The following is a 15,434-nucleotide window of genomic DNA, read 5'->3' on the forward strand; positions in this document are numbered from 1 at the left end:
CTTTTGTTGAGTTTGTATATAAGTCCTGCCTTTAAGGATAAGGAAATTTCTTGTGAAATCGATAAGTGAAGAAAAGTCGAAAAATCGGAGTTTTTTAGAATAAATCGGATTTTCGGAGTACGCAATAAAAATCGGAGAAACTCCGGGAAAAACGGAGCACTTGGCAGCTATGAAATAAGCATATGGTTTCTTGGTTACAACTCAATAATTTGGAAAAAATTTTCAAGTTGAATTTTTAACGTTGTATGCATCTTAGGTTTTTTAATAAAATACAACACGAAAAATTCATTAAAGTGGAATAAATATTTCACTTTCTGTTTAGAGGTGTCACCCCCTCCCCCTTCCCATTAGAAAAGGGAATTGAAAAAAATAAAATACAATAAATAAATTTAAAAAAAGCTGGAGTCGGAATCGGACGGTTCAAAATCCAAGAGCTGGAGTCAACCATTTTCCTTCTGACTCTGCAGCCCTGATTAAAAGTGCATCTTAAATAACATAAATTTAACAAAAACATTATAATCTTAAAATGTCCGCTTTTTACATAAAAACTGGCGTAAGTTGTCGAAACTGACCTTTTTTGACCCCAAAACAAACATCTGTCAACCATGACATCTACCCAAATGAAATAGGTGCGGTCCTCAAATATTTTTTCACAGCTACACTACTGATACATATAGTACAGTGGTCGCTGCTTATTTGAATCGTGTTTGTTCTAAACAGTTTTGATTCCATAAAACGGCTGATTCAATAAAACAGATAATTCAATAAATTTACTTAACCACTGATTCAATTAAACAGTGTCCACTTTTTTTCCAATAGGTAACGAAAAAGTAACAACACATAAATTAGTGGCTCTGCCGAAGCACCGGATAATTTAATTTTAAAAAAAAGACACCTAAATATTAGGGAGCTTCAAAATTATTCCACAGTACCAATGAAAACAGAAAAAAACCCACACACACACAATATTTTTTGTAATGGAGGAAAAATTAGACAGTAATAATCCTTATTTAAAACTTCTGGATAATGGAAATGAAATGTAAAATTAAGTGACTTGGAAGTCGCCAAGCAAGTTAAAAATAAAGTCAAATCAGTATAGATGGTAGTTGATAGGAAGAATGTTATAGAAGACAAAAGGATCACCAGAAAAGTGATAAAAGGCATACTTGTAGAAATAATTTTTACAACAGAAAGTGTGAGAAGCACCAAACATTACTAATGGATTTACGGGAAAATTGCAAATGAAGAATTGCAACAGTTAAAGAAAAATGATGAATAAAGAAAGTAAAAAGGTTCAAACTGATTATATTGTACTGCACTGAGAAAAAGGAAGTTTGAGATTGATTAATGAGTTAAAAATTTGAAGATGAATGTATATCAAAAACAGAATATGCAATTTTATCACAAGTGCATCAATGCAAGGTTCCAAACTGCTCACCATTCAAAAGAACGGTCGTTCATTTTTTAGGTGAATGAGTGGATCCCTTCATTTTAAGGATTCGTTCTTTTTAACCTGTTCGTTCATGAACGACACATCCCTACTTCGTACTAAAAGGGAAAAAAAACCTATTTACGTGTCTAAAACTTTAAGCAGTTGGCACTAAAATTTAATCCTTGTTCCTCTCTAGGATTTATGCTTGCTAATTTCATGCTCGTTTCAGAGAAGCCTTGATTCAAAATTTTCATTATGATTGCTTTTAACATTACTGTTGCAAGGCAACAAAATTTGTAACAATGGGTTTTATATTTAAACATTTAATAGGAAAATTACATGAAATTTGCTGTTTTCCATCCTAATTGAAATAATTACTTTTATTTTAGGATTTTAATTCTTCATCGCTAAGTTGTACCTTAAGTTTAAGCAAATCATAGTGAAATCCGGAAGTCTCGAAGTGGTCTAGCTGCAGAGATAAAAGCAAAACCAGGTCTCAGATTTCTCCGTGACAATCAGGACAAGTATAATAAAAGTGCTTAATAAATAAAATTGTTGTGGCGTAAGAAAATTAGCAAAATTGATTTTTAATAAAGATTATCGAACACTGTTCTCTAAAACAACATTTCTCAACCTTTACCTTCTGTGATCAGCAAAAACTTTTGAAACATATTCGCGAACCGGTGAGTTTTTTTTTTTTTCCTTTTTACTCATTCACCGTAAGAAAAAAAATTTTGGAACTGTAAGGGTTTTCTCTTTTTTGTTTCTTAGCAAAAATAAAGCAACTCGCATTCCATTAAAAACAAATCAAAATGACTTTGGGCCGGTGGGGTTTTTGAAACAAAAATAAATGAATAAATAACACTGAGTGGTGTTAAAGAATTGTCCCAAACAATAAGCGTTTAGATAAGTAATTTGCAACAACTAGAAGGCACCACCCTCTGCTGCTCACAAACCCTTGAAGATTGCTTTACGCTCTTATTTGGTTCATGAAGATCTAAAACGCCTGTTAAGAAGAATCTGATTAAAATGCACATTAGTTATCTGAAAGTAGTTATATTAATTTTTTGAATATTTTTTTAAAACTCAATCATATTAGAAAGAATTCAATAATATTTAAATTTTGTTTACTTTAACCACTCCCCTTAATAGCTGCAGATAAATTATTTTTTTAAATTAGTTTATCACAATGTAAACAAGGGGAAAGTTGAATATAGAATTTAAGGAAATGTACTTTTTTTTTCTCATTTTACATCCCCCCCTTCCTCCCCAAAAAATAAATAAATAAACTTTTTTAAAAAGACGAACTATAAATACACATTTCAGTGAAAAAAACCACTCCTCTTTTTCGGTCTTGAAAGTGAAAAAGAAAAATATGGACTTACAAAGGATTTTAATTAACATACAAACCTTGAATTCGGCATTTTTCGCTCTTATGAAAGAGCTTTTGCTGCAGTTAAAATCCAGATACAATTAAGGGCCAGATTATATATTAGAATATAAGGGTATTTAATTTTTAGTGTTGATGAAGTCGGGGAAAATAACGAGATTTGTTGATTTTTTTCGGGAAGAAAAAATGTCAGAAGTTTTGTCCCCTGGCATAGAGTGACCCCCAAATTTGAACCTCGTTTTTTGTACAAAATTGCTTGATTAACACGTTAATATATTTGGTATTTATTTCAATTCAAGAACGTAGAACTCTCAAAAAGTGATTGTATGATAAGTGTCTGCCATGCATGTCGGGGAAAATTTCGGGAGTGACCCAAAATTCAGCATGCTCCAAAATTGGTGTTGGTCTCGTTGCTGCTTGACTTCAGGCCCTATGCTGTAACTTTTAATTATGCAGTAAAAATTAGATAAATAAAAATAATAGGTTTTTTCCCCTTCTTTTCCAAAAAACATCAGCATTTAGATGTTTTTAAGGCCAAAGGGCCGAAGTTTTCTCCATATTAGCATCAGTCACCGATGAAGATGGCTAAATTTTGAACCATTGGCGCCGATGCATCAGTCAAGTCCAATTGATTTTTCCTCATGTAATTTAATGATCTGACAGCACATAGCGAGGCCTGTGTCTCTGTGCTTCAAACAAAACTAAATTTTGACTTCAAAACATTTTTTGACACAAATAATTGACTTTCATACATTTTAGTTATAAAATATTAATATGGAAATAACACAAAATAACACCAAAAGTTTTTTTATTAATCGCTCATTGATATGTACATGAAAAAATATTCAAGTGCAATCTGTTAAACATTACAAGGCCAGAAATACATGGGTAAAATGGAAAATATTTATAAATATAAATAACTATTCAGAATGAGCTACTTTGATGGTGATGACAGCTGCACCACCCACAATTCCGATCAAATAGAATGATTCATTTCTGAAATTAATACTCCAATAAAACAGCAGTTGAATTTGGCACAAGAATGATTTAATGATTTTGTTCAATATGGAAGACAGAGGGTTATATACCTTTTTTTTTTCACTTAAAAAAATAAATGTAGCCATTTGATAACATAAAAAATATTAATTGTGTTACTTTTTTTTTTTTTTGGAAAGAAGCATAAGAGGTTACTACTTTCTCAGTTCAATTTCAGTTTTAGAAGCTCTAATTTATTTTGCTAAACTGATTGCTAACAATTGCAATAAATTACTTTATTTAAAATATTCAATAAATTTTTCCCTTTTCTTTAATTCTAACCACAGAACCACATGATGAATAGGGTAATAATATTTCTTGCTGACAATTTCACTGTCTATACATGGATCTGCAAAGCACGTGAAAGATGTCTCCCATAACTCACAAACAATTCGCTTAATTTGACAACTTTTCTTAAAATTTTGAGATTTTAAGATCTCATATTTCAATAATGGGGACACACGGGCAAATAATTTATGCATCCAGAAAAATGTTTTACTATGCTCTTTCAAATGCTACGAATTTATATTTTTAAATTAAAATATATATAAATATACTTCTGTCTATTTATGTATATATATATTCTTTTCTGACAATATATGAATAGCTTAAAAATTGCCTTGAAAAACAGCCTCTGAATAACTAAGTGAAATCTCTTTAAAGCACTTCTTTCATGTGACAATTGTTTGTCAAATATTGAAGCCTACTAACTTTAATGATGCTCTTTGAAATTAAACTTTTTTCCAAGAAAATACAATACAGAAGCAATACAGTCTCTCGGTGTCATCTTTATATTTCATCACCACCTCTTAAGAGTGTGTTATCAATTCTGACACGATAACTTATTTAGTCCTTGAACTTGTAATCAAAATTTTTTCAAACGTTGACTCTTTTGACAATTTAAGACTCTTTTGGTAATTAAAAAAAAAAGTAGTAAAAGTTGTGCATGATAATGTCTCTTAAGTTACTCTTGTTAAGTACTGTAATATCATAAAATATTGCCTCTTTAGATAAAGAAGACAATTCTATATGTATTTCAAAATTAATATAAATTGTGAATAAGTTTTAATTCTAGACCAGGGGTGGGTATATAATGTGATCCGGACACTTAATTTTTTTTTATCTTAGTCCACAAAAAATTCTTGTAATCAACACTGACCATTCAATAGATCTAGCTATTACTTGTAAAATACTAGAAAAAGAATAAAAGTAGCACCTAAAGGTTTTATTGCCTGCATTAAGTTATGTTTTGATAATTTATTTGTGTCAGTTACACAACTTTCAAAATACAGTGCAGAACCTTTTATCCGGGAACCAAAAAACCGGGAAATCAGAAAATCGGCAACCTTTTGCCGATTTTCCAGCCATTTTTAAAAAATGCGCATTTTCGGCAATTTTCGAAAAACTAAGCATTTTTTTGAAATACCTAAATGAATATGAGCAGTTTCTTAATAAATACCATATTACTCACCTACAATTCGGGAAAATGTTTTCAAAAACGAACTCAGCGCGTTATCCTTAACGCGGGGCAAAATTTCCGAAATATTTTCTTGAACTAAAAAGTACACTCGTAAGTAAGAAATTTTCGTTTTTTATTCCAACTGAATACTAAAGAAATGGATATTGTCACATTCTAATGCAATATTTTATTGAATAGTCTCTAATTAAAACCGTTTGGAGCGTAAGTGACGTCGGAAAAGCACGGGAAACACCGAAAATCAGATTTGCGAATTTTTGGGATAGTTTATAGTGGAATCTGGAAATTGTTAAACGCAAGACTCATAAATGAAATTTCTATTGGTATGAACTTAATGCAAAAGCAATAGTTATCAATAACTACCGTAATCGCAAACACCAAACCTTTACAAGAAATAAAAAAAATAAAAAAAACGCGTTCAAGAAAACCAATTCTTTCATACACTATAGTAGAAAAATCGCACATTTATGTTCAAAAACTTGTTGCTTGCCCTTCCTTTCATTTTCTTTTGTCTTAAAACATTAAAAAGTGGGTATTTTTCCCCTTTTCAAAATGAATGTGAGGGTCTCAGGTCTTTTGAATAACTTTCAATAATAAACATTTCTGAACTGTTTTCTTTTTATTTTAATATGTATTACTATTTATTATAGTAATTTAAGTTTCATAAGCAAACGGCCAATAGCGCTTTTTACCGATCCAGAAAACCGGGAAATTCAGATATCCGGGTCAGCATCGGTCCTGAACTTCCCGGATAATTGGTTCTCTACTGTATATTTGGTGGTCCAGTTTTTGATCTTCTATGGTCCGTACCTAAGCTAATGTCCACCAGTTGCTCTAAAATCTAATATTTCCTTACCTTTTTCTTTTTTTTGATTAAAAAACTACAATGAAATTTTTATTTAGTGCACAATCATATGGAAGTTTACTTCATATACGCATAAAATAATTATTTGGAACATGAAACAGAAGAATAAAAGTTAAATTAATGCTTAACATACAGTTAAAACTTATTTTTGATCAAACTAAATAAGCATTGATAATGTTGCTAGAGTCCAATGTACTAAAGTATGAATTTCAACAGGAGGCTTTCAAACCATGAAGTACGTATGTCTAAACGATTTTTGCAAACACCATTTCACAGGCGTTTTTTTTCACAAAATTCCCTTAGTATAAAGGGATTTTCCCAAAACTTTATAAAATCCAAAAGACTTTGAATAAAAATTGGGAGACCAGGAGAAATGCTCAAAATCCAGGAAACTTCTGGAAAACCGGTAGAGTTGGCAGGTTTGTTGTAATAAGGAGATAACTTATAAACAGAAACATAATTCAATTATTGTACATGATACGTAAATGCTTACGAGTTTAAACTAAGTCTTTATACACTCAAACCTGTTTTTGTGCAGTCGATAGGGACCACATAAAAAATCGTTGCTTTTATAAATAATTTCGTCAATTGTGTCCTAATCTTATTGAAATTTTCATATACTGCACAAAAACAGGTTTGAGTGTATAGTAAGCATAAAGTAACACAAAAGAAGAAGTATAAAGAAAAAAATATAAAGAATTTTTCATTTAAACTTTTTGCAGGATTTTGTGATTTTGTCAAATAAAGGTTGTTGAGCATTCATATTACATAGTCTCAGTAAAACAAACAACATGATCAAATGGCTACATTTTACAAACTGGTGAGGTGCTGTATTAAAAACCAGTGGAATTGGCACATTAATGAGGATCAAGGAACAGGATTGAATCTGTTTCTCGTTAAGATGTCAACATCAGTTGCAAATCTGACCCTATTATGTTTCACACTAAATAATACAAGTATTTCTTGTATCATTCTACATATATATGCTGACAATGAGTTGCTTATCACTAAAATATTCATATAATGCAGCAAGGTTATACAAAATTTATAAAAACACAATCAGAAATTTTACAAACAAGAAATTCAAAACAAGAATTAATTTTTACAAGCAAAGATTAATTCATATGCAATATAAAAAATATAAAGTTACTTACACTTAATTTAATGCTTAAGGAAATAAGTGGACCAAAATTCACAGAAATCAAAGCTTAAACTCAAACTAACTTTCTAATTCGGGCAAAACTGCTATAATTTAAAAATAATTCAACAAATTCTATGAAGGTACCTTAAATGTTTAGTCAACAGAAAATATTTTGCACATGAATTAATTACGTGATTAAATGTTTTGAAAATAAAAGCTACGAAAACAAAATGTGGAAAAACTAAGAGATGAAGAGGGAAACAAAAAGATAATGGGGGGTGATGAAAAATTTCTGAAATCAATTGGTTAAATGATGGTTGCTGTGATTATATTTCTATTTAAATTACTTGGAAAATACTTTAAATCACACTTGGATAATTTCCAAAACGAAAATTATCAATCTTAAAAGCCTATAAGATGAAATAGAATCATAACACTATACATTGAGCAATTTCATCAAACTAATACAGTTCATGAAAAAATATATTGATATAAAAGATAAATTTCCAAATAAAAGTGTAAGATTCCTTAATACAAAGAGATGTATCAACATTTTTTCAACTTTCCTAGTAAATACAAAATAAAATAAAATTTGCAGAGCTGCTTCCTAAATTTCAAAATTATAAACTGTGCTTATTTGCAAGTGTATAGCAAAATATTAAATAAATTAAAAAAAAAACAGCCACTACCAATTTAGCATTGGGCATTTTCCTTTGATCATTGCAAGGTTTTATTCAAAAAAATATAAATGATTTGATATTATTTTTATTAGAAATAGTATTCAAGTATTTCGTAAGCAGTAGGGAGGGAGAGGGGGGTTCATTTTTTCTGACATAGAGAGGGGGATGGGAGTTAAAGCAATTCTTACAGATGCATTAATAAAGCAATTACAGTGCAACAACATTTCCGCTATATCGTGCTTCATAGCATATTGATGTACAAAATCGCACAAAAAATTGCATAAGCAAAAAAAGATGGCAGGGGGGAAGGGTGTACATTATAATATAATTTTAAAAATGCTTACGTAATACTAGAACAGCCCCACACAAAACTGGCAACTGATCGAGCGTTTCTTTTATCAACCTTTCCTTTGCCTTTAAAATTAACAGACATGATTCATTGATTTTAAATTTCAATACTAACTAATAAAAATTAAGGTTTTTGTAGAAATTTTAAAATTTAAATTTTAGCATTGAGAATTTTAATCTAAAAGTTGATCAAGCTCTACATATGATTTTATTGCATGTGGTTCCACTCCTCATGTGTGAATGGAAACATAAAAATTTGAAAACAGATGAAGAAAATTTGAAAATATGTTGATGTTTCCCCATGAACAATCCATCGGCTTAACAATGACAATAGCAGACAAACAGCAACGTTTAAAAAAAAAGTAACTAGAGAAAAAAAACTTGTATTGAGTTTTATATACAATTTTGTGCCAATTAAATCTATTTTACAATATTTACACATTTTTGGAGATGTATTAAAGATGTGATTAAGTATGCCTATAGCTCAATTAAAACAATTACCATTATGCAATACTTAGAATAGATTTAGCATAAAATTACGGTAATACATGCAGAAAAAAAAAATCAAAAATGCTGTTAGAAAACAGATTAATACTACTCACATAATTTTACATACACTCTATGTCGTTTAATGATTTAGTCTCCGAACATAATTAAAATAATTTGATAAAAAGTAAAATAAATTCTATATACCAACTCGCACAAACAATAATATTTAGCAAAACTACAACACACAACACAAATTTTTCACATTTGCACAGCAATCACTGAAAACACCTTTTCAAGTATTTGGCAAGTGTCATGAGATACATTTTGAGAAAATGTCTCATGAAAACTTATCTAAAACAGTAACATGTAATTTTATTGCTTAGAATCAAAGAGCGACATAGTAGAGAATTAAACAAAATCAGCATCACAATAACAATGTATGATTACAGTTAAAAACAATAGGTTTTGTCTCTCGTTTCAAAATTCAATTTTAAAATAATCATATTGTTTTTTTTTTTCCTTCATTTTTGATAAGATCAAAAACTAAAACCTAAAATATAATATCAATATGTATACATATGCTATTTACAGTGAGGTATTTTCTGAAAAAGGAAAACAACAATTTAAAGCATATTTTGTACTGAATTGCCATAAGGCAAAAATAAATTTCTTTTCAAAAACAAAAGAACATTTTACATATATTTTTAAAAAATGTGCTATAAAGGTCTGAAAAAACATCATTTGAAGGACAGATATTATGTATATCATTTTTAGGAGTTATATATCTGAAAGTTTGCCTTTAAAAATCTATATTGTGAAGAAATAAAATTATGCGCATTTTAAATATGACTGACTAAGGTGCAAATATTTTAAAGTGACATGAGAGTTTAGTATTCATCACTTAGTGCAATCTTTTGAAAATTAACAACTTTCTTATTATAAATCTAAACAAATGTAATCATGGTAGTTATTTTGAGGAACAAATTACAATTAATTATGGAAAAAGTTAGGGCAGTTTAATATTAAGAATAATATATTTAAACAATGTAAGCAATAATTGTAACAGGGAGTATGTTTAGAAAATACTTATATACAATCTGCCCACGGATGACATGGAAATGGCAATTGTACAGTTAAGACGAGTCTATCTGAATCGAGGGGAGGGGAAGTAAAAATTTGATGCATGTGCTCCGTTAATTTATGTGATTCTGTCTAATTTAGACGCTAACATACATCTGCAAAAAATGGCCATGGGATGTGTCTATTTACACCTGTAAACTGAATGTTTTCCTTTCCATCTCATCAATGATCAAACTGTACTCGCTATTTTTATATCAAATACGCTTTAAAATTTTTGGGCAGTTTACAGAAATGTTAAAGCATTCAAAGATGCCTATTTTTTAAGAATAAGTTTTTGAAATAAGATAGTTACATTGTCCTAAATGTAATGATTTAAAATTTCACATCATGTTACACAGTAACCCCTCGTTATATTGCGCTTTTCGGGGGACAAAGAAAAAGTATGATACTCGTATATCCAAAAGCGATACAACCGACGTCATTAAAAATAGTTATCCATCCATTTAACATACAAGTAAATTAACATTTGTTCTTTTTGACATAATTTTCAAACTGTTTTGATGTGATTCACAAATGTACTATTATATGCATTAAAATTTAAACAAGACTGCAGTACATTTTCAGCATTGGAAAGGTACAAAAACATTGTATGGCGAATGAAGATGATCTGTCTTAAGTACCACGAGATAAAAGTGAGCATTCAAATACACTCTGATTCCCAAAAGATTTTCTAATCCCTTGGATTTGATGTAAAAAGGATGTGAAAAGTAAAAGTAACTACATTGTTTCCAGAAAACTCTTTCGCCCATACAGATCATTCTTCTTTTTGTTTTGGCAAATCCCGATTTGTGCAACAAAGAACAAATCTTTTCTGTACTAAAAGGCAGTCAGAGAGGGCATATGTCCTCTTCTACTTAGGCCGATATGACACCTGCAAGCTGTCTCCATTTCATTGTAAGGCCATAGTATCAATACAAAAGAAAATGTCAAGTAGTTTCCAAACTACACCTTAAACTGAAATATACTGTTGGTATGTATGTTTGGATAACAGAAATTGCCGCTACTTTTCGAGCGAAGTCAGAAGAATAGAAGCATCTTTGCTTTGTTCATTGACAAAATAAAGAAGAAAGAAACCTTCTCTGAGTAATACCATATGTTCTCATGAATGTTTTCAAGTTTAAAGCGAGGTTTTTTTTTAATCAAGGTTTTACTATTTTTGGAGACAGAAGAAAAGAATAATATATCCGAATGAGCGATATATTGAGGCTCAATGTAACGAGGGGCAACTGTATTATTTTATAAACATTACATACTGGTACTCTTAATTAAGGTTTTTAATAAAATACTACTAAATGGAATAAAAACTGACTTTTTTATTCCCACAAAATAATAATAAATAACAATAATAATTTCAAAATATTTATAATTATTTGAGGTAGAAATTTTACTCACATGATTAAAATCTTTAAAATTATTAAATGCTCATATTTTTGATATTTGCAAACCTACTCCAACAATTTAGATAAAAGGCAATGACTCAAAAGGAATATGAATAATAAATTGCATAGTTAGAAGCTATAAACTTTTCATACACAAATATCACAGCTAGCATACAATGATTATGCATCTATATCTACAAGTCTCTCATTTACAGTACTCAAATAACTGTTAACATTTAAAAAAATGGTTTTAGATGTATAGCAATAACAATTACATTGCTACTGAAAGTCAAGAAGCGATACTTTCCCAACATAAATAAAGCTAAAATTTTCATCACAAAACTTTGTCAGTGTAAAATGCACTATTCAAATAGAGTATCTTTCATTTTCAGATACTTTGCAAATAAAAAAATTTGCACAAATTTGAAAGCAATTTTAAAGTATGGAAGTCAGGAAAATATGCTTATTTTTTCGATGTACAAAATTTTCATTATTGCTTCAAATGCTTATGTAATAGGACATATTTACGACAAACAATACTATTTTATAAACTACTAAACATGAAGGAAGGGAAGCTTCCAGAAATACATTACATTAAACTTTTTGACAAATTATGACCAAAACCCATTTTTAAAAATTATTGCTAAGAATGTCTAGTTTTCAGGACATAAAAAGAAAAAACTCCATCAATATTAGTAGTTAGAAATAATTCTGACATTACAGAGAATGTTTTCTGGCAAGTTTTCAGACTTTAAAAAATAATCCAAGTCAAAAATGCTTACATGAGATTTTTTTTTTTTTTTCCACACAGCAGTCACTTATTATATCATGAAATTATTACAAAGATTTTGTTCATAAAGTGGATCTACAAATAATTCTGAACGACATTTCAAGCCTGCAACAAATTAGAAGATATCTTATTTCATGAAACAAAATTATATTTAACATGAGTTTACTTCAGTAGTATTTAAAATTAAATAGACAAACAAATTTTATATTTCTTCCGCTGAATGGAAATACGTCAGCTCAAAATACAGGAAAACGTAGCCTTAAAACTGTCTGAAAATGTTAATAATATGAGCCTTAATTTAGCATATGATGTACATTACCAAAAGAAAATAGAGTTCGTAAAAGAGAGGGTGGGGGATCAAAATTTTTAGCAATAAGTTCATACGATTTGAGCATGTTATTTCACTTTCACACTGAGTTCAATTTAAGCAGTTAAGCATACAAACAAAGATGCTTCTTAACATACTTGGGACCACAGTAGTAATTAAATTTTCTCAGTTTATATTAAAAATAAAGAAAAGAAAATTTATCACTATTTGAGGTTGAGAAGCTACTTTCGCAAACATTTATACAAAAGCCATAAAATGGGATCATATTACTAAAACTGCAAAATTAATGTTATTTTGACTAAGCATTGAAAATATAGCATCTCTATCATTTCAATTTTAAAGCATTACAAAGTGAAACTGCATAAAATATTAAAAGAAAATGTAGGCTACTAAATAAGGGGGGGGGGAGGTCAACTGAAGGCTAAAATGCATTCACATACAGTTTATCAACTGTGGAGGGAAGTAAGATGTACTGAAAATAATGACCTGGCGCAACATCAGCTTTTACTTTATAATGTGACACACTATTGATATTGCAAGCAATCAATAACATCACTGCTCTTTCATTTCATATTATTACATTGACGTAACCTTATTATTTTTTCATTCCAATGGAAAAAAAATCTTCCTAATGAAGCAAGTGCAACATTATTTTTTACAATTAAAAATATTATTTATTTCAATTAAAAACATTACACGACTAAAAATATGTCATTAATGATTTAATCAAAATTTTATTGAGCAATCTATTTAATATTGTTTTAGGAAATTATCTGAAATAGATTTAATAAAAACTTGCCCCCCCCCCCCAAAAAAAAAAGGAAAATAAGGAAAGGGATTTTAAAATAGGAATGGTGTGTTTGATATAATTTTAATAACAAGTTTACAACAATAAACTTAGCAAGAAAATTAGTTTCATGTGTCTAAACATTCAATTAGGATGTCCTTCACTATCTGTACACTTACTTTTAGAGCAAGTATTTCTTAATTTGCAATGTATTTGTAAGACAATGTAGTGTCTTCAAGTGTCTAGAATATTTTGATTACTCATAACTGTACACTTTTAATAATCTTCTATAAGTCATTTCAAAAACCATTAAGTGAAGTTAATTGTTATGCAAAAAGAGCAATAGCAAATTTCAAATTACGATACACATATAAAAGGAGAAAGTAATGTATTATTTTTTTTCTTTTAAAAGTGCTTGTGCACTGGAAAAGTTCAATCAAAAATGAATCAAGGCTTAAAAATTATTTTGTTTTAAATGCCAGAGTTAATAAGATACTTCAAGAAATATTGGGAAACAAACTTAGTTGTGAATTATTCTACAAAAACTAGTCTTTCATCAGTCCATAATAAATACGAAAAGGAAAATATTTCATAATGTATTGGCAACTATGCTCACAATAAAAGATCCTAAAAAATTACGTAAAGTAATTCAACAAACATAAATAATTTAAAAGAATAACTGAAAACAACTAACAAAGAATGTACGAGCAATTTTTTAAAATGTATGCTTTGGCTCCTTAACAGCACGGAATTGCGACATACATGTTTCGGGACATAAATAATGCTCAAAACATCCTATTTGGAAACAATAATTTGTACATTTTTCAATTTAGTTCAATCTCACAGTAGAATATAATCACATCACTAAAATTATGGGAAGCACAGTTTTAATAAAATCATTTTTAGATCCAAACCTAAAATGGAAGACTATAATGCATAAGAAATAAAAAGAAAGAAGAAACTTTAAACAAATAACACTTGAGATTCCTAGTTTTCAGCTTTAGTATATAAAACAATATTCTAAAGATATACACATTTAAAACACTAATAAAATGCCTAGAATACAAGCAAAATATTAATGACTTACTATGCAATACATAATAATCCAGATGAAAATTTAATATATGTCTTTTTCTTAATAGTCTTTTAAAGATATAAAGCTGTCAAACATTTTAAAGCAGTAAATTCATGACAATTATTTAGTGGCAACAAATCCCAGTGTTTCTCATTATCATATAGGAAACCCCAAAATTTTTTTCAACATATCAAAGAATAAGAGCTTGTAATGACTCACAATAGTTCCGGAAAAAATTTGTATTTAACAAAGCTGTTTTTTTCTTTTAAGTTAATTTTTGTAGAATAAGGTTATGTTACAAAAAAATTGCAATTCTAACCTAGTCTTTAGGGGATAAAAATAAATATTGATCTCCTTTAAATGTTTTATGCTATATATATCTAACTTTAAAACTTCCACTTACACTAACATAATGTCCGACCAATATTAACAAAGTCACTACACAATCAAAGGACATTTCTGTTCAAATAAGATTTAAAACAAAATATAATTCATTAGAGCTGTAAGAATTTTTTTTAGGAAAGATTTTTTCTTTTTTTTCAGAAAAAATTTGCATGTACCGAATACCAAAAAAAGAAAAGGGGTCCAAGTAGAAAACAAGTACAAAAAAAGTTTTTAAAAATATTAATATTTATGAGCTTTTGATATTGAAGATGTCTATCTGATCTAAAAATTAATATTTCTAATAACTCAATAAATAAATTTATCGTATGTAGTCCTTATTTAAGATTCAAGAACAAATATGCAGTCAAATTTGAAATTTCTTTGGCTTATTGTTTCCAAATATGGCAAAAGATACAGAAAAGCTTAAATTTCAAACACAGACTATGAACATTTTTCTATTTCTTCACCAGTATGAAGTAAACATATCGAAACACAAAACTATTAGAGCTGCTTAAAAATTGGAAAAACTTTGAAGAACATTTTCTTTTTAAAATTATTTAATAAGTAAAAGTTCATTTGAAGATCAAAATTGATAAATACATAAAAATAAAGGGAGCGAGAGGGAGACAGCTTGAAATTGAAATTACTTCCATATTGGAAAAAAAAAAGGCACTTCTAATAGTTTTAGTAAGAA

The sequence above is a fragment of the Uloborus diversus genome, chromosome 6 (genome assembly GCF_026930045.1).
Source record: "Uloborus diversus isolate 005 chromosome 6, Udiv.v.3.1, whole genome shotgun sequence".
Taxonomy (NCBI): domain Eukaryota; kingdom Metazoa; phylum Arthropoda; class Arachnida; order Araneae; family Uloboridae; genus Uloborus; species Uloborus diversus.